The following is a 17,893-nucleotide window of genomic DNA, read 5'->3' as shown; positions in this document are numbered from 1 at the left end:
ATAAAATGTGAACTGTGGGTTGATGAGACACAGGAGAGGAGTTCAGAGGATACTATCAGGTGCTAATGTTTTGACAACACTGTTTCTTCATGTTTAGTTTGTTCTCAGAGGAAGAGAGTTACTTGAACTAACCCACAGAGCAGTCCTCCAGACATCAGTAGGAAATACTGTCTCAAATTACCATAGTCAGTAAGAAATGTTTTTAAACTTCTCCTTATGTTCTTCATGTGCTCATCATGTATCTTCCAGTCATGAGCTCAGGATGTGGCCTCTGTAGCCCGTTACTTTAAAATTATGACAGTGAATGTTTGCTTGTGCTAATAAGTGTGATGAGAACTGCTTCAGTTCAGCTCTTGGGAGACAGCAGTTTCCTCACTTGAAGAAAGACTGATTCCTGCAGAAGTAGCATTTTAGGTCAGCCACGACTCCAGATTCTTAGGAGTAGTGGTGTATCTGAGAAGATCAAGTGATAGCTGGTACATTCTGATTACTGCACTCCTCAGCCCAGTCAGTGTAAATATATGGCAGGAAATGTGAAAGTGAAATGTACTGGCCCAGTGGCACTTCTTGCCTTATATTCATACTGGCTGGGCTGAAGGTTGTAGTAATTATATTTAATATTGTGGGGGGAAAATAAAATCTGATCAGCAAATAATGTGTGGAGACAGTTTGTCAAGGCACCTGAGCAGGTGAAACATCACTGATGACGTTTCTGGTTGCTTTGGAGTCTTAAGTAGTGTAAAAGTAGAGTTTGGCACCTATTCTTCCTCTGGCACTGGGTGGTTTACTTTGGCCTAGTTCCAAGAAGTTAGGTTGGAATTTGACGGGTGAGTTTTTTCAGTGGGAATTCCACTATTTTGCATGCTAAACAGATAAGCAGCGGGATCTACCAACTAGTCTAGCTCTGTTGGTGTTGACTACTTGGCCTGTGCAGTTGTCTTCACCTCTAATTGTGGGACATCCAGAACTGTAATGAAATCTGCAAACAGTAGATACCAGTCCTTGCTTTGTTTTTCCTATGTAGACCAGGAAGTCACATGTCTTACGTTATTAATGATGCAAATCTTCTACGGTAACCTCTACTTTAAACGACGACACATCACATTCCATGATCCGTATTGCATTAGAGGAATAGTGTATCTGGTTTGAGATTTTGCTTTATTTTTTGTGCATAAGAGTGGTGATGACCACTATGAGGAATGTCCTGAGCAAGCCTTTTCCGCTGTTGTGGGAGAGGAGGATGGGGATGTTCCTCAACAGTGAGATGGGCTGGAAGACATTTGTCTACACAGATTTCACAAGCCCTATGTCACAGGTATGAAGAAATTCTGGGAGCTGTGAGGTGGTTCCTGCAATGTGTCTAGGGCAGCTTAGTTGCTCAAACACCGTTTAGTGTGGCTCAGGGCAACTGGACTTGATTGCTCTGATGAATGGGGCGCACAGAAAAACTGCATGACTACTCAGCAGTTCTAAGACTGATCTGAGACGTAGCGGCAGTGACATATGTGGAAACGAAGATAGGCAGCTCTAAACCCAAATGACAGCATTGGGCAAGTTGTTCAGGGTGCATGTGTGGAGTCTGTAGCTGAAGCTCAGTACCAAGGTATGCTGAGAGGCCAGGTCCTGCCTCCTTGCTGTCTCCAACACCCCCTGGTGTCAGTGAGGATTCCAGGTGTGCTAAGGAGGGCAGATTAGGCCTATGAACCTTCTCCTTCATCGCTCGTTTTAGAGACCCCTCGCAACTGAAACCACTTGGCAGTAACTGTGGGATGCATGCTGTAAAATGGTTCCTTACCCTGTGCTCCTAGGAGTGAAATAACCAAGTATGCTCTGAACATCTCGGTTCCTTTGTCCTTTTAACAGCATCAAACCAATACACATACTCACTTAAACTCTCTTTTTTGATGCAACTTCAGCTTTCTAAGCCATTGAGTTTGGTCAGCGTGGCAGAAGGGGCAGGAGGATGGTTTTAAAAACAGTCTGCCCGTGTCAGATGTTCTTGGACAAGCAAGTTCTGTCAAACATGTCTTGGGAAAGGAAGCTCCTTGGCTTGTTTGTTTTCTCATGAGACATTGTAAACTGCTGCTGTGACACAAAATAAATTAGGAGAGCAGGGGTGGCTATAGCTTGCACCCAACAGTATGAGCAGAAGATTGCGTCCTGGGGCTTGGGCAGGATGGGTGATGAGTCTTCTCATCAAACTTGAAAGATTTTTGTTAGGGGTGAGGATCTTCCTTAGTGATTCAAAAGCATTTCCAAAAGGCTGTTAGGTCTCTGGGAATGTGACAGCTTCCTTAGGAAAGAAGCAGACTGACAGGACAGGCTGTGTTTTCTGACATCTGTCACATGAACTGGACTGAGACTAACTAAAATACCATGCTGTCTGAGCCTCAGGAGTCGGAAATGGATATGGAGGTATTCCTAGTGCCTGAGTCACTAGTAATAGGTCTTATTAGCCTAGAGAGGCTCCATCACTTGTAATAGCAGAAGATAGTACCCATTAGCCATGAAAACAGGGCCTTCTGAAAGCAGACATCCCTAGGCAAGAAAACAGTAGTCCTGTGGGAATACTACTAAATGTCTAAGTTATGTATAAATGAGTGGTTTTATGATTTGTGTGGGAGTGAGGGTTCTGCTCTTGCAACAAACATGCATACTTATATCTTATTGTTATAGTGAATTCAAGTGTTTACATGGTGATAGACTGAGAAAATTAAATTGGATTAGTGGACCTTTCAGTATGCTGCTTTTTTTTTTTTTACCCCATACTGGAAAACAATAAAAATAATTAATTGTTTATAGTGTTTTTAATCTGCATCACTCAGTAGCACAATGCTGCAGCAACACCTTACTACTTCCTCTGTATTAAGAAAAGTTGCCAGCAAAAGTTCTTACTTGGCAGCACTTGGGGGTGTGTGTGTGGAAGCCTTAATTATTTGGATTAATATTTGAAAGGCAGCTAATAAAGGTTGTTTCCAGTGAAATAAGTCACTGGCAGTGTTCCTTTTTCTTGTACGGCACTGAACCGGAGCATACCAGGGACAGTGGAAACACAGTCTTTGCCTGGAAAAATTGCAGCCTAAAAAAGGGTTAGAGAATAGACTATAGATGTGCTCTACAGATTGTTGCAGGCGGGGTCCTGGGCTCTGCCTATGCTCCGTGGTCTGACAGAGCTGAGTTTGCCAGCACAGCCCTGGAGTGATTCAACCAAGCTTGGGGGCAGCGTTTGAAAGCTCAGCTGTGGCACCCTGCTTGGGAGACTGCCTGTTTGAAGCATGGGCAGAGGTCAGCCCCATCTGCTTACGTGGCCGTTCCCTGGGGCTAGCGATCTTGGGGGGAATGGGTCTCTCTGTCCCCTAGCTTCTCCCTTAATTGCTTTTTCATTGTAATGAAAAGAACTTAAAAAGCTGTGTCCTTAGGAGAATGGATGGGTAGACAGGGTCACCCAGCGGAAGAGGAAAGTGCATGGAAAATGTAGTGTCACAGGAATAGAGAAAGTAGAGGAAAGATGACAGTAGGAGAGGAAGGATGATGCTGGAGAGATGGGGTGGTGAGGGAAGACAGAGTTCACTGTGTGATTGGAGAGGCCTGTGTGTATCTAAAAGCTGGCTAGCTTATTTAAAAAAATAAATAATAAAAGCCAGTTTGGGAGGGTAGAGGTGTTCAACCTTTAGTTGCCTCTCCAAGAGCACTACTTCTGTTCCTGCAATTTGCTTCAGGTTTGAGCCCAGGCTTACCTTTGGTTATTTTCCATGGACTGCCCTGACCTCTCTAACGCAGCGAGAATCCCAGGCTACCCCTGACCATGCTTCTTATTCCTGCTCCATCCTTAGCACTGCTGCTCAGGTGGCCACATGAGGAGTCACCTCAGGGAATTGGCCCAGCTTGCTGGGCAGCCACGTGAATATTTGTGTGGATGAGACAGGGACCGCTGCTCTTTCTGGCAGCAGCACAGGTATATGGCAAGATACAGCAGTCTGCAACGTGTCCTGTTTTTCAGATGGGGTTACAGTCTTTCCAGAATGGTGGTTTCTGGAAAAAGTAGTGTTAGTCACTTTTCCCTTGTCGGGAGCCAGGCTGTAGGTTCTTTTTGATCAGTCGTGGTTTTTGTAGGCTTCCTTCAAAAACAGTCCGTTTGGAACAAGTCATGAGAGATGGGGGAAATGGAGCAGAACCATTTCACTGGAGACTCACTGGCACCAGGTAATCAGTGGGTCTGGGCCGCAGCACTGCTGCTGAAATTGCCACTCGAATCTAGAGGACACCTGATCACAAGATTATCCCAGTTTAAAAATAAAAGCCATCATGATTTTTGGACTGTTCTGATTGCTTTCTGGGTTTTCAGTCAACCAAGTATGTGTGTTAAACAAAACAGAGATTTCCAACCTGTTAACACAGCCTTCAGTTCTATAGGCAATTTGGATTCCTCTGAAAAAATCGCTACATATACCCAGTAAAGTTACATGCCTAGTTTTGCCGTGGGTTGCTATGTCTTTTATTAGCAATTGAGGAGTCATGCTAATGTTCTAACTTGCATGTGTTCTAACTTGTCCTTAAATGCTTTCTCCTGTTCACTGTGTCCACTTGCCTGTCAGGAGTTGCATAATCTTTTTCAGGAGTGTGTTGTGTTTACTGAAGACGTCTGGCATGGTTTGTGCTTTTTCTGTATGGGAGTTGTGCACAGGTGCTGACATAGAAGCTGAAAAAGAAAGGAGCAGGCTGTACTTGTCAGCAGCAGCCTTTCAGGGCTGGCACTTGATGGGTGCTTGGAGTTGCAGTTCAGTCCAGAGCTCAGTGTATTAATTCATTACTTGGTATCAAAATTATAGCTTGTCCATCTGAGCTACCACTGCTACCAAAAGTTGCGAAATTTCCAAAATGGCTTTTTGTCTGGCCATGCTGAAGACAACCTGAAGGCTAAAGACCTTTATGTGTAGTCTCATTTAAGAGGTCTATCTAACTTTGTAAATCCAAAACACATGTGATATTTTAAATCACTTCCAGACTGAGACAAAGCTGAGCTAAAAAGGACTTGTACCTGCACTCCAGGCTGCCATGGTTAGGTACAGAAACTTCTGAGAGTCTCCCTTTACCAAAAAGATACAGATCACCCTAAGAATATTTTACTTTTTGGCTGGATGTGGAGGTGGAGGGTGCTGTGCAAAGGTGCTTTGTGCTGTTACAAAGAGTCTCCTTTGACTGCAGGAAGTTAACACGCTCTCCCACTTGCAAACCCACTTCACCCAAACACCGTCAGAATTAATTGGTTTTTTTTAAGGCAGATGACCTGTGCATAACTGCCTTGGCCTTGATGAAGGTCATGGCCCCTTTTTTGGGAATTAGTACATTTTTATTGGTTTGTTTCCTGCTGCCCTCTAGTGAGCAATGTTACCCGTTTCTGATGCCACCAGCCTTGCATGCTCAGAACTTAGAGGGCTGGTGATTTTATTTTTTTTTTTTTTCAGCTGGTGGTGGGAATGTATGTCACTGTACTGAGCTCAGTCCTGTGTCAGTTTACTGCTGTTGAGAAAAGATGCTAAACGGTCCCCAAGGCTGATGTGGGAATACTTCTGAGGAGTGTTGGCTGCTCATTGTTTACTGCATGGATCTTGGCATAAGGTGGCTAATGTTGCCTGTTTGTGAAGTATTTGTTTTTGTCTGGGAATAGCCTTCCTGCTTCTGTCTGTTACAATTACAGCCATGCTGGGATCTGATTTTGTTATGGAAATGAAGAGTCTTTAAAGCTTGGTTATATTATACGGTTTTTGGATGCAACTGTAATTTTTTTAGCCTTTCCAAAAGTTCTTGTTGTAGCAACTTTCTTTTTTATCCCTGATACCGGTATAAACATCCACTTATTTTTCAAGGCAGGTGATTTGTTTAGCTTATCAAAAGCAAAGAAGCACCTATTTTCGAGTGAATGTATATTTTTTTATTGATGATTTTTAACCAAGTACACTCTCAAATATGATCAAAATACTAGATTTTTCTTAATACTCTAGTCTCCTCAATAGGAGAAAAAAGGTGAAATGTTTCAAATCCTAATAATTTTGTATAGATGTTGTGATCCAGTGGGGTAGACACTCAGTGGGCTTGAATTTATGCAGCTCCACTGAAGTTGTGGGCTGGCCCTTGGGTCAGGTAACTACATGGTTGTGGTGAGTTTGGCAGCATTAACTTTCCAAGAGTCTCTTGGTGGCCCAGTTGTGTTTAATATTGAATGAAGCTGCAAAGTGGAATTCATGCTACCTTACGTAAAAGGAGTAGAGGGAGACAACACGACACAAAAAATAAAGCACTCGGCACCACTGAGTCACTGAAGGTCTTACATCTTCTGTAAATTAATTTTTCAGGAATGTGTTACATAAAGCATCCAGCCAAAAATAACTCCTGGAAGAGAAAAAGACGGTGTTTTATTCTTCACAATCTGAGGAAGAAGACTAATACTATTTTAAGGAGAATTAGAGCACTATACTTACATGAGTAATGGAAAAAACTGAGACCCGTGACTTGCCTTTTAGACTTTAATGCTTCAGAGTACCTCTGTGTTCTATGAAAATGAACAGTTTGTACTAAACCATTAAAAATTAGAAAACAAGTCCAGAGGAAATGCTTCAGTAACAAAGACAAGGAGTTGCTCTTATGCACTGATGTTGTCTGATCGGATTCTGCCATTCTGTGTGTAAAGGAGAGCTTGGGAGTTTGTCTCTCGGAGGTGCTGGGGAACAATCATGCAGCGCAACTGTGTGCTGTAGTCTGGTTTGTATTGACTTGTTTGGAGTTGCATCTTCTGCTCAGAGTGAGTTTTCTTCTGCTACACAGCTCATATTTTTTCCCCAGAAAAAGAGGATTTGGTAGGCTCGCTCTCACTAGGCACAGAGTTTCAGCTGTATCTAATTACCAAGCTTTCAACATGGAAAGGAGCATTATACGTGTTCTGCATGTTATCCCCAAATCCTTAAAAAGTGCTGACACAGTACAGAACTTGGAATTTGTATATTTGAGGGTGACTTTGGGGGACCATGACCATTGTTTCCTTTCATTCATTGTTTTTAATTGAGAGTATAGGCTAATTAAACCCTTGCTAGCCCCTCTGTGTAGAGGCAGAAACAGAATGGGTTGATTTCCAATTCGGGATGCGCCCCTCAAACTTTAAACAGTGAAGTGGTTTCTAAATTGTTCTAAATGTTTTAAGTTTCTAAATGTTTCTAAATGGTTCTAAATATTGGCAGGAGTTTTGTTTCCTCCCTAAAGCCAGTCCTAAGCAGTTGTCTATCAAATTTGTAACTGGATGCTGTAGCCTTGTACTGAGAACTACTGCATGATTACTGTAGAGCTAGGAGCTATTGGCTCATCTGCATGGTAGATTTAGGAGTGGGTCTTACCTGTAACAAATTGCCATTGCTTAATGAGTCATCTTTTGTTAGTAAGTGCAACAGGCTAAGTATCTGTGGAAGGTAATGGGGGTATTGGTTTGCGGGTTGTTTTTAATGATATATGTATGCATGTGTTCTGGTGCTGGATTTAGAGCTTCTCCAGCTCTAATAAGCATGACAGAGATGAAGTTTTTGTTTCTGGTACTGGACAGTAACTTTCACAGCTGGGGACTGATCCAGAGCTCCTTGCTGATGCCAGCTAATACTGGTTTGGGTCTGTAGAGCACAGCCCTGGAAAGTGCTGAGTGACTGTGCTTCCACTGACTGTCCACAGAGTTGGCTGCTCAGCTCCCTGCAGGACTGAAAACTTTCTGTGCATTGCATAGATACTTTTCTTCAAGCTAGCAAAACATACCTGCTTTCTAATATTTAATGCTAAGTCCTGATGGGGAAGGGGGGAAATCTTGTGGCTGAAGATGCATGCACTTTAAGATTTGCCAGTTTCTTACCCAGGAAGTAGTTCAGGTGAAATCTAATAGCAAAGAACAGATTAGATCTGTGATCTGAGCCAGACTTCCAGAGATGATCTTTTTCTTTTCCTGAAATCACCATTCTGCAAAGATGTTGCCAGGTATTTAAAGGGTGATGATATACCTAGGATTTCTGTACCAGTTAATGAATGGAGGCAAACAAATATGCCACACATTCGAGACTGAATGTGTTTGTTCAAAGCCAAATTCTGCTTTTATCCCACCTTCTTACAGTCCTTTTCCTGTCAAATCAGTTGCATTGACTGCTGCTGGTCTGCTCTCTGATCTTGGGCATGGGTCTTGTCCTGGTTTGAGCTGGAATAGAGTTAATTTTCTTTCTAGTAGCTGGTATAGTGTTATGTCTTGGATTCAGTATGAGAAGAATGTTGATAACACACTGATGTTTCCAGTTGTTGCTAAGTAGTGTGTATAGTAGGTCAAGGATTTTTCAGCTTCTCATGCCCAGCCAGCAAGAAGGCTGGAGGGGCACAAGAAGTTGGGAGGGGCCACAGCCAGGGCAGCTGACCTAAATTGGCCCAAGGGCTATTCCATACTATGTGACATCATGCCCAGTATATAAACTGGGGGGGAGTTGGCCTGGGGGGATCGCTGCTCAGGAACTAACTGGGCATCGGTCAGCAAGTGGTGAGCAATTGCATTGTGCATCACTTGTTTTGTATATTCCAATCCTTTTATTATTACTGTCATTTTATTATTGTTATTGTTACCAGTACTAGTTTCCTCCTTTCTGTTCTGTTGAACTGTTCTTATCTCAACCCATGCGTTTTACTCTTTTTTCCTGATACTCTCCCCCATCCCACTGGGTGGAGGGGAAGTGAGTGAGCAGCTGTTTGGTGCTTAGTTGCTGGCTGGGGTTAAACCATGACAGCTCTTGACAGCTGTGGTCTCTGTTTCTTGTACCTGTGGGCTCTGTGCGTCTCACTCGCATGGCTGATGAGCTCCATGGGGCAGTGACCACACTGTGCTGCATAGCTATCTGCTATACCGAGGACAATGAAATCTCCAGCTTCCTTCTGGGATAACAAAGCCCAGCAGCACCTTGTACCTGTCTGACCCAGGTACAAAGAACCTGTTGTTTTAAACTTTTGAAGGAAGTTTATTTAGTCCTTGTTTGGTCAGAGAAGGTAAAACAAGGTTCAGAGTAAGGAACAGTAAATACTCCCAGTTGAACCATTAAGCCATGAATCAGAGAACACGTTCGTCCTGTTCACTATTGAGAACAAGACGTGTTTCTGAAGTAGCTCATAATTCTTTAGGTTATTTTTCATTTTAAATGCAAAGTCCATACGTTGTGAAGATGATGCAGAGTTGCTATATGTGTGTATGTGTACTATATAATCTAGAGCCTGGATGTTGAGTTGCCAAATGTGCTTATACGTAGCAAGGCTTACTAACTGAATGTATGCTGCTGCATCCCTTACATTGCTGAAAGATTTTTAGTGAGGTTTTGTTTTCCTGTGTGCAAAAATGTGTCAGATTATTTTATTTTTTCAGACACCATTCACTTTGTGGAGATTTCTCTTAAATGCTTCAGGTCCTCATTTGCAAATACTGAGCCACCTTGCCAGGAGACTTGAAGTGACAGAGTCTGATTGACAAGGCCTCACACAAATGAACTTTGGATTTCAGTGGTTTTGTCAGTTCAAACTGACACACAATACAACAGGAAGCATCTCCAAAGAAGAAAAATGCAGGACAGGGTAGTATGAGAATGCCCTAAGTGGGTCAGAGTTAAGATTGCTTGAGTGGTAACTTGACATCAGCAACAGGGATATTTATGAGCAGTACAAGCAGAAGTGATCCCGTCCCTGCAAGCCTTTAGCTACCAGGACTTCTGGTTTAGGAGCCATAGATGGCATACCACTGTGTCACTAGCTCCTGATGAATGATCCTTCCAGGAATTTGTCTAACTGATTTTGGACCTCTCTCTCTCTCTCGATGTGGGAGTGGGACTGGAGAACCACTGGCTTTGTTTTGCATCTTTTGCTTCCTTTGATCCCCTGAATCTCCTGAGTTCCTGCAGGCTAAGGAACAGTGTATGATCACTGCTGTTTCTTTCTCAAAGCCATTTGTGGTCTTACAGACATCTTACACATTCTCCCTGTTGTATTATTCCAGGCTAAAGAAACCTGGTGTATTTTATTTTTATCTCAAAGAAAAGCCATTCCAAGACTTTAGGCAGCTTTAGACTATCCTTCTGTGTGTCCCTTCTAGCTTGTCAATGATCTTCAAGAGATGTGGGGACAAGAACCATGCCCAGTGCAATGTCTGTGACATGGCTCAGAGCAGTCTGTCCTTGCTTTTAGTTCTTTGTGCATTGTTTTGCTAGATTTTTTCTTTTTCTCTCTTTTTCTCCCCAATTTGGTACCTGTACTAGGGGAAGGGAAGTCTTTCTTTGCTGGGCACTGAACTATGCCTGGTCTAGTACAATGGTCCTGAAAAGGTGCTCTCTTGAAAGGTCTCTTACTACCTAGTAATATAAGTGTAGGATCCCTGCAGGTAGGTCAGAGTTGTCTTCTGCTTTTTTAATTGTCTTTTTGTTCACTGCAGTCTGTTCACATGCTTTGTTGTCTTCTTTCCTTCCCATATGATATTCCTTGCTTTTGTATTTTCACTGCCTTGTTTCCTATTCTATGCTAAATTGTGGTGGTGTTTTTTTCCCCCACGTGTTGCCATTGACTGCATACAGCCACCTACTTGCTGTGGATTCTGGGTAATGTGGTCCTTTTTATCCTTAAAAGTATACAGACCTTTCAGTAGATGGTCCTTGAAGCAGCATGGAAATATTTACTCTGTCAGCCTGTAATGAAACACTAGAAGTTCTAAATGCTATCCTCCCACCCTGTGCTGTGTGCTGAGTCTTCAACATGTTCCCTAAATCAACTGTTATTGCTGGACTTTTATTTCAGGAAACTTCATGGTTTTTATTGGCTTTATTTCCAAAACCCTGCTGGCACAGTTTTCAGTAAAATGTTTGCTCTGCATCTGCCTTTGATGTTTGCTGTGCTTGTAGTCCTTGTATTTTCCAAGGTGGTTTTCTGGTCTTTCCTGGTTATAAGGCTCAAGGGTTTGGCTTAGTCTCGAAATGGCAAAACTAAAATGTGAAGACAGTGTTTTAGTGATTTAAAAAGGTCAGACAGGCCTATGAGTCAGGTTCAGGAAAATAAATGTGATCCTACTTCAGTAGCCAGTGCAGGGATTTACTCAATGTTGAGTGAGGAGGGGAATCTGCACATCTATATAAAATGTCATAACAAACCGTTGTTGGTGGTCATTTCAAAAAGGAGGCTGCGCAAAAGCTCATACCTGCTTTCAAGATGCCATATAGCTAATTTCATTACTATAACAGATGCATTTGTAGCTTTTCTTAAAGCTCCATCTACTGGACATGACAAACTATGAATGCTTTACTTTACACTGATGACAGCAGTCTGGCTGTTAGCTATAGAATATCATAAAGCTCTAAAAAGTGCACACATGCCATATAGAAACAATATATATCCATTTTAGATCTCATTAATCTTTTACCAGTTGTCTGGTGTGAGAGGGTCCTAGTTCATTTGCTGGTAATAACAGCCATGCTATTGGCGCACGTCAGTGCCAGACAGTGGGATCTGTAATAGGTATGTAGACCTGTGTCTGCCCACCAGTGGGACTGTGGTCTTTTAATCTCACTTTGCCCTGCAGCTGTGGTGTAAGAGTCCCTGTGGGCCACTTCATCCTTATCTTTATCTAAAATGTCATTCCAACCTGGGCTTTTATTTCTCTCATCATAGCTATCAGTGCTTGTCCATTGCTGTGACCTGATCTAATTCAGACTGCAGTAATGTCATTATGGCAATTGGTCCTAAGGTGGCTGTGAGGCAGTTTTGTGTTGCAGGGAACCATCTGGAGACGTGAGCCGAGTAACAACCGGACACCGATATGGTTAAAGTTGTTCTCCCTTTATTGCCCAAATAGCGTGCTTATATACCTTGTCAAGCTAAACATCAGCTGTCCACGCGCCAAAAGCTAAAATATAATTGGTTATACTATCTCTGTCCACGTGCATAAACATAGGACACAATTGGTTATACTAACTCTGTACACACGCCTAAACATAGGACACAATTGGTTATACTAACTAAAACATGTGAAACTTGTCTCAGCCTAATTGGTTAAGATAAACTGCCGAATTGAGGTTCTTCGTGCCAAGTTCCCTTTATCTTGGAATGTGCACCTGTGTTCTTCTAATTGGCATCTTTCTTTTTTTGTCTTCTTGTTTATTCTGTTCAAGGCCTTCTAAAGGCGTCTGGAATACTTTTGCGACCATTAGCTAAATATGTGTCCACAACAGTTTTGTACATACTTACGCCAATGCTGTTTTATCTTAGTGAGCATTAGCTGTTTAAATAAGAAGGAATTAAATTCTGTAAATAAATGACAGAGAACAAGACTTTGTTCAGTTCTTTATGAATCATTTTCCATCCTCTGAAGTGCAGCTTTGGACTCCTTCGAGATGCAAAATTGTAGATTGGGAACAGAAACCATTCAAGTACCTGTTGTACAGAGGAATGATAGACAGCTTTCAACTCTATAAAGCCTGTGCCTTTCAGCCATCATTTGTAACCACCACAATGCCATTAAATATTATAGGGACAAATAAGAATTTCTAAGATAGTACAAGAAGACCTCAAGAATTCTTACTGGCCAAGATACAGACTGATATCAGGTTGGGATGGGGGTGTCTTTGGGTAGTCAGATGCTACTGGCTCTGTAAAGCTGCAAAATACAGTGCAGACATGGCTGAAAAGCTGATCCTTGCTTTGGGCTTCTCCTTAATGGGTGCTTCCCTGGGCTTCCCCATTCCATAAATAGGTTTTTATCGTGTATGTAGTGCAAAGTTTCTTCTGTGCTTGAAGCTTTCTTTTGTAGCCCTACTCAGCTTTTTCAAAAACATTAGCTCTGTTCCTTACCCCTCGGAGTCATCAGTGGAGGTGGATCTGTCCTGGAGCAACTGGATGCCAGATGTTGGCAGTCAACTGGTGCTGCTGGAGGGAGCAGAGTGTTTGCTGAAGTTAATAGTCACCTGTAAAACAAAGGTCCACTCGGGATGGCTGCCTTCACTACACTGAGCTCCCATCTGAAACAAATTTGTCTATAAATTGTCTTTAGTTGGGCTCCAGAATCTTCAGGGAAGGGCTGTGTTAACAGGTCTGTGTGGCATCTGTTATGTCTCTGGGTAGCCAGTGTGGAAGCCATTGCATAGGATGACATTGCAGCAAGTAAATATCATTCCTTGTCTAGTCTTTCAAGAGCATGACTCCAAAATGCACTAATGCCTGTCATACCAGTTTCACACCCTGGTGTTGGTGCTCTTCCATGCTTCTGAGTATGGCTGCAAGGGATTACTGAATGCTCCAGAGCAGTGGAGTCTGGCCTGCCATGACGTGAGCCTCTGGCTTGTCACAGGCAGGGAGACAGGGATTAGACATTCTTATTTTCCTGTGACAGTCATTTTAGTGCAAAGCTGTAGTATTCTTATAGAAGAGATAAATGCCTTGTTTTGACTCATCGGCTTGATCTTGCCCAGGGACTGTTTTACCACCTACTTCTCACTCAGGTGCTGGCTTTGTGCAAGCAGCAGGAGCCACTTTACATTATTAGAATCGAAAGCACAGGCAGCTCTTACGGAGATCCTTGTCTACTTCATTGCCCAGCTCTGTTCCCTCAGCAATATTGTGGCTCTGTGCAAGGGTGCTGAAGTGCCAATAGAAAGGATATGGGTTGAATGAAAGTGCAGGATTCAGGAGTGGAAAAGAGGAAATTAAAGTGTCTGTGAGGGTGAGGGAGAGGCCAGGAAGCCTGTGCAAAATGAGTTACTTATTCTCTAGCTAATAGGTTTTGATTAATTTTGTCATTATTCCGAAGCTGGGGAGCTCTAGGAACAATCACTGATGTAATTGTGGGGCTGAAAGGGCACGGGAAGACAGATAGCAATGGCAGCGATGGAGAGAATATTTTACATGTGTGTGGGAGCTGGGCAACATTCTGTCTTTACCCGTCACCTTGGGTTACCATTTTAACTGCAGTACATTTCCTCTTTTTCAGACCAGTTACATTTTTATGTGCTGAATTCCTAGATAACCCTTTATAGTTGCACTTCTTAACGTTGAGAAGTGACTATTGAGAAGTGACTATTGATTAGTGTGTTCATGTTACTTGGATCCAGGTATCCAAACAGTATTTCACCAAGCAAAGTGCAGAGGGCTGGGAGAATGTCCTCTTCTTTCCTCATGTAGCAGTGAATTTGGGTGCCACTTGTGTGCAGCAGAAGGACACAATCATCTTTTTTTTCCCAGGCTTCTTTGCAGAGTCTGGAGGAGGCCCATGCTGCAGGGAGACAGACTTTCGTTCTCTGCTGTGTTGTTTCCCAACTTTGAGAATCTCTCTTCAGAGGCCCATAGGAGAGGATTTCATAAAGTGACCCCTCTTTACAACACCAAAGCTTTGACAGGTTTTCCCCATTATCTGACGTACAGAGGCTGTGACACCTGAGAGCAGGTCCTGGAGATGAATGCATCCTTCCAAATCTACTCTTGTGCTGGATTGGGAGCTGTCCCCTCCCCACAGCAGACTGAATGTCTGGTTCCCTTCATCTCTTCTTTCTGATGTGGAATCCAGCAAGTGCTCCATCCCTCTTGCAATGCTGTGTTCCTGTAAAAGTTGGGTTGGGTTTTTCATGCTGGTGTATGTCTAAACAAGGATAATATGAACCAGATTTCAATGTGTGTCTGAGCAGCGAGTGCTCTATGTTTGAAACATTGAGAGGCAAAGAAAGAAGTTCACTTTCTCTACTACTGTGGAGAAAAAGATTTGGTTTCTTTTTTTAAAAAAGACCAAAACCTCTAGGGTGTATTTTTAGCTTTAAAATCATGCAGGAAGTTTGCATTAGAAGATTCACATACATGAGAGTTACACCAAGGGCAAAGACCACAGAGGAGAATGGGAACACAAAGGGATTGCACTGTAGCTCCTGCAGACCCTGCTGTAGGGTGTCCAGGTTAGACTTGTCCCATTTTTAGTTCTGCTTTTAAGGAAGAGAAGCATCTTTTGTAGGAAGCAGTTTCAGTGAAACTCCAATTTTCCTTAACAGCTGGAGAGGAGAAGCTACAAAGCAATCATGAGGCCTGTAAGTCAGGGTATGCGTTCTCATAATAAAGTGCTACAATAATACAGTAATAGCAGCTGTGAAACATGCTGCATGAATGTTTCCAGTCACTTTGGAGTGCAAGAACTGCTGTACAGCTGAAACATCTCCACAGAATACTTTATTTTTCCGTGAAGAAAAATGAAAATGCATGCCATGAATCCTTACGTAATTGAAATAACTGGGGAAAGCTGTATAGAAGCTTGACTTCTAAGTGTTCCTGTTACCTGGACACTTGTTCATTGCATCTTTTCATCACTGTTAGATTCTTTTGTGTGGAGCTCCCAAGACATTCGTTCCTTTCTTGTATCATAAGGCTGCTCTTTGCAGCTTGGCATTATGGTCTTGTTGTAGTGCAGTGTCCTGGTTTCAGCTGGGATAGAGTTAACTGTCTTCCTAGTAGCTGGTACAGTGCTATGTTTTGAGTTCAGAGCGAAGAATGTTGATAACACTCATGTTTTCAGTTGTTGCTCAGTAGTGTTTAGACTAAAGTCAAGGATTTTTCAGCTTCTCATGCCCAGCCAGTGAGAAAGCTGGAGGGGCACAAGAAGTTGGCACAGGACACAGCCAGGGCACCTGACCCAAACTGGCCAATGGTGTATTCCATACCATGTGACGTCCCATCCAGTATAGGAACGGGGAAGTGGGGGGCAGGGTTTTCGCTGCTCGGGGACTGGCTGGGTGTTGGTCAGCGGGTGGTGAGCAATTGCACTGCGCATCATTTGTACATTCCAATCCTTTCATTATTGCTGTTGTCATTTTATTAGTGTTATCATTATCATTATTAGTTTCTTCTTTTCTGTTCTATTAAACCGTTCTTATCTCAACCCATGGGTTTTGCTTCTTTTCCCGATTTTCTCCCCCATCCCACTGGGTGGGGGGGAGTGAGTGAGCGGCTGCGTGGTGTTTAGTTGCTGGCTGGGGTTAAACCACGACATGCAGATACTGCAAAAATGACCCAAGACATATATATATGTGTTGAGCTGCCAGCAATGGCAAAACAGGAAATGACTGTGATGACTTTGTTATGTAAAACCAGCATTACCCTTCCCTGCTGTCTGCAGAGTGTGCCTTGGTGTCTCAGCTTGTCAGCTGCATCACTTATGGGTGGGTGGTAAAGATCTGTGAAAATGGCTTAAAATCCCAGTTTAAATCATGAAGGATGTCTGTCTAGGACAGAACAATGACAAAGGGCAAATTCACTTGGAAGGCCATACTGAGGCCATCCTGTGCCAGCCCGTGAGGATATTTCTTTCCTAGCATGGCACTGTATGGGTCACCCAGGTTAGCTTGAGCTTTTGGGAAAGCGGTATAGCTGCATCTGCCTGAAATGCAGCTATACCTAAGGCAGAGAACCCAGGTGACAATGCTACAGAGCTTCCAGTAGACCCTGAGATTCACACATCTAATCAGATGCTCTGGAGCGTATCACCTCCAGTCCAGCTGTGAACAGTGTTTGTAGTTTAGAGGGCAATTTGATATTGTGGTGATACAACGCATAGATAAGAAATGTCACTCTTCAAGTCTCTTTAAAACCTCTAGTTTCCATGTTTGTTCTTTTAAATACGCTGGTTTTCTGGCAGTGGCTTTCATTTCTGCTTGATTTTCTCAAGTGTGTGCCTCTGGTGGATGCATGTTTCACCTGCCCTGCACCTAGCCTTGCTGCTTGCACTGAGAAGCTTTGCCCTCTGTTGCAGTCCGGGGAAAGACAGTGGTTTGCATCATGCCACATGTTGAGCATGTTTGTACACAAGTGTTCCTTCCACTGTGACGATGCTTTTATGTAATTCATCATAGTTGCTGCTGAGATAGCAAACAGTCCCCTGGAGCTGCATAAATAAATAATCAGAGAACGTTCTTTTATTATGAGCTTATAGGGATAGCTTATGTAAGTAACATATGCCAGAGCACTGTGTGCTGAATTACTGGTATCTCCTGAGTGTGTCTGAATGTCACTGAGATAAGGTATATGAGCCTGTATGAAGTACCTCCATGGCCTAAGCAGTGAACTTGTACAGTAATGAAGGATGTTTCTTCATTACTCTATTAGCAAGATTTTTACCCTTCTTTTTTCTCCTGATCTGATTCTAAATGTAGGGGTTTTGCCTTGAAATTTGTCAGATTCACCTGTCCTGTTACACAAAACACCTTGGAGGACCTTCAGAGACCTAAATTCTCTGTATGAAGTTCAACTGCTTTTGGGCATCCGTTACACCAATGATCATTTATGCACAGCCTGACTTTCTCCTTTTCACCAGGAGGCTTTCACTACACGTCTCTATCATTCAAACCTTTTCTCAGACATATAATGTGACTATGTGCTAGAAAAATGATCTAGAGTTTATTGGACCCAAAAGGCTCTGCACTGACAGTTGTTGAAGTGCAGCAAGAGAAAGCAAGATACATCTGCCCCGATTGCCATGGTCTCTTACTGCTTCTGAATTTATTCCCTGATTTTGAAGCTGCTTTAGGTGCTGCTGTGAATTGGCAACAGAGAAACACATCTTGGGGAATCCTCTGTGGCTGGTGGCAGGGAAGAGGAGAAAAAAGGGATGCCAGCGCTGTTGAAATGAGAAGCTGTATTCCTTGCTGTGCTCTCAGGGCTCTGCTTAGCGTAGAGGCCAGACTTACTGCTATGAGAGGACGCAAATTGTTCCTACCCAATTCTGCCATGGCAAATTTGGAGTAAGAGCTGAGCAGGAGGCTGTGGGCAGGGATGCCTTCTGTTTTCTGTGCGTGAGTAGATCTTATGGTGGATCCAGTGCCTGGAGTGTTGC

The 17,893-nt window shown here is 43.0% G+C and overlaps 1 protein-coding gene across 2 annotated transcripts in view; it reads left to right on the top strand.

Moving 5' to 3' along the window:
• Positions 1-17,893, top strand: part of SHLD1 (shieldin complex subunit 1) — a 95,506-nt gene that overhangs the window by 39,028 nt on the left and 38,585 nt on the right. The gene's annotated exons all lie outside the window — the stretch shown is intronic.

This window comes from Harpia harpyja, chromosome 4, assembly GCF_026419915.1.
Source record: "Harpia harpyja isolate bHarHar1 chromosome 4, bHarHar1 primary haplotype, whole genome shotgun sequence".
Classification (NCBI taxonomy): domain Eukaryota; kingdom Metazoa; phylum Chordata; class Aves; order Accipitriformes; family Accipitridae; genus Harpia; species Harpia harpyja.
Note: the sequence above shows the minus strand (reverse complement) of the source record. Positions and strands in the feature narration are given on the sequence as shown.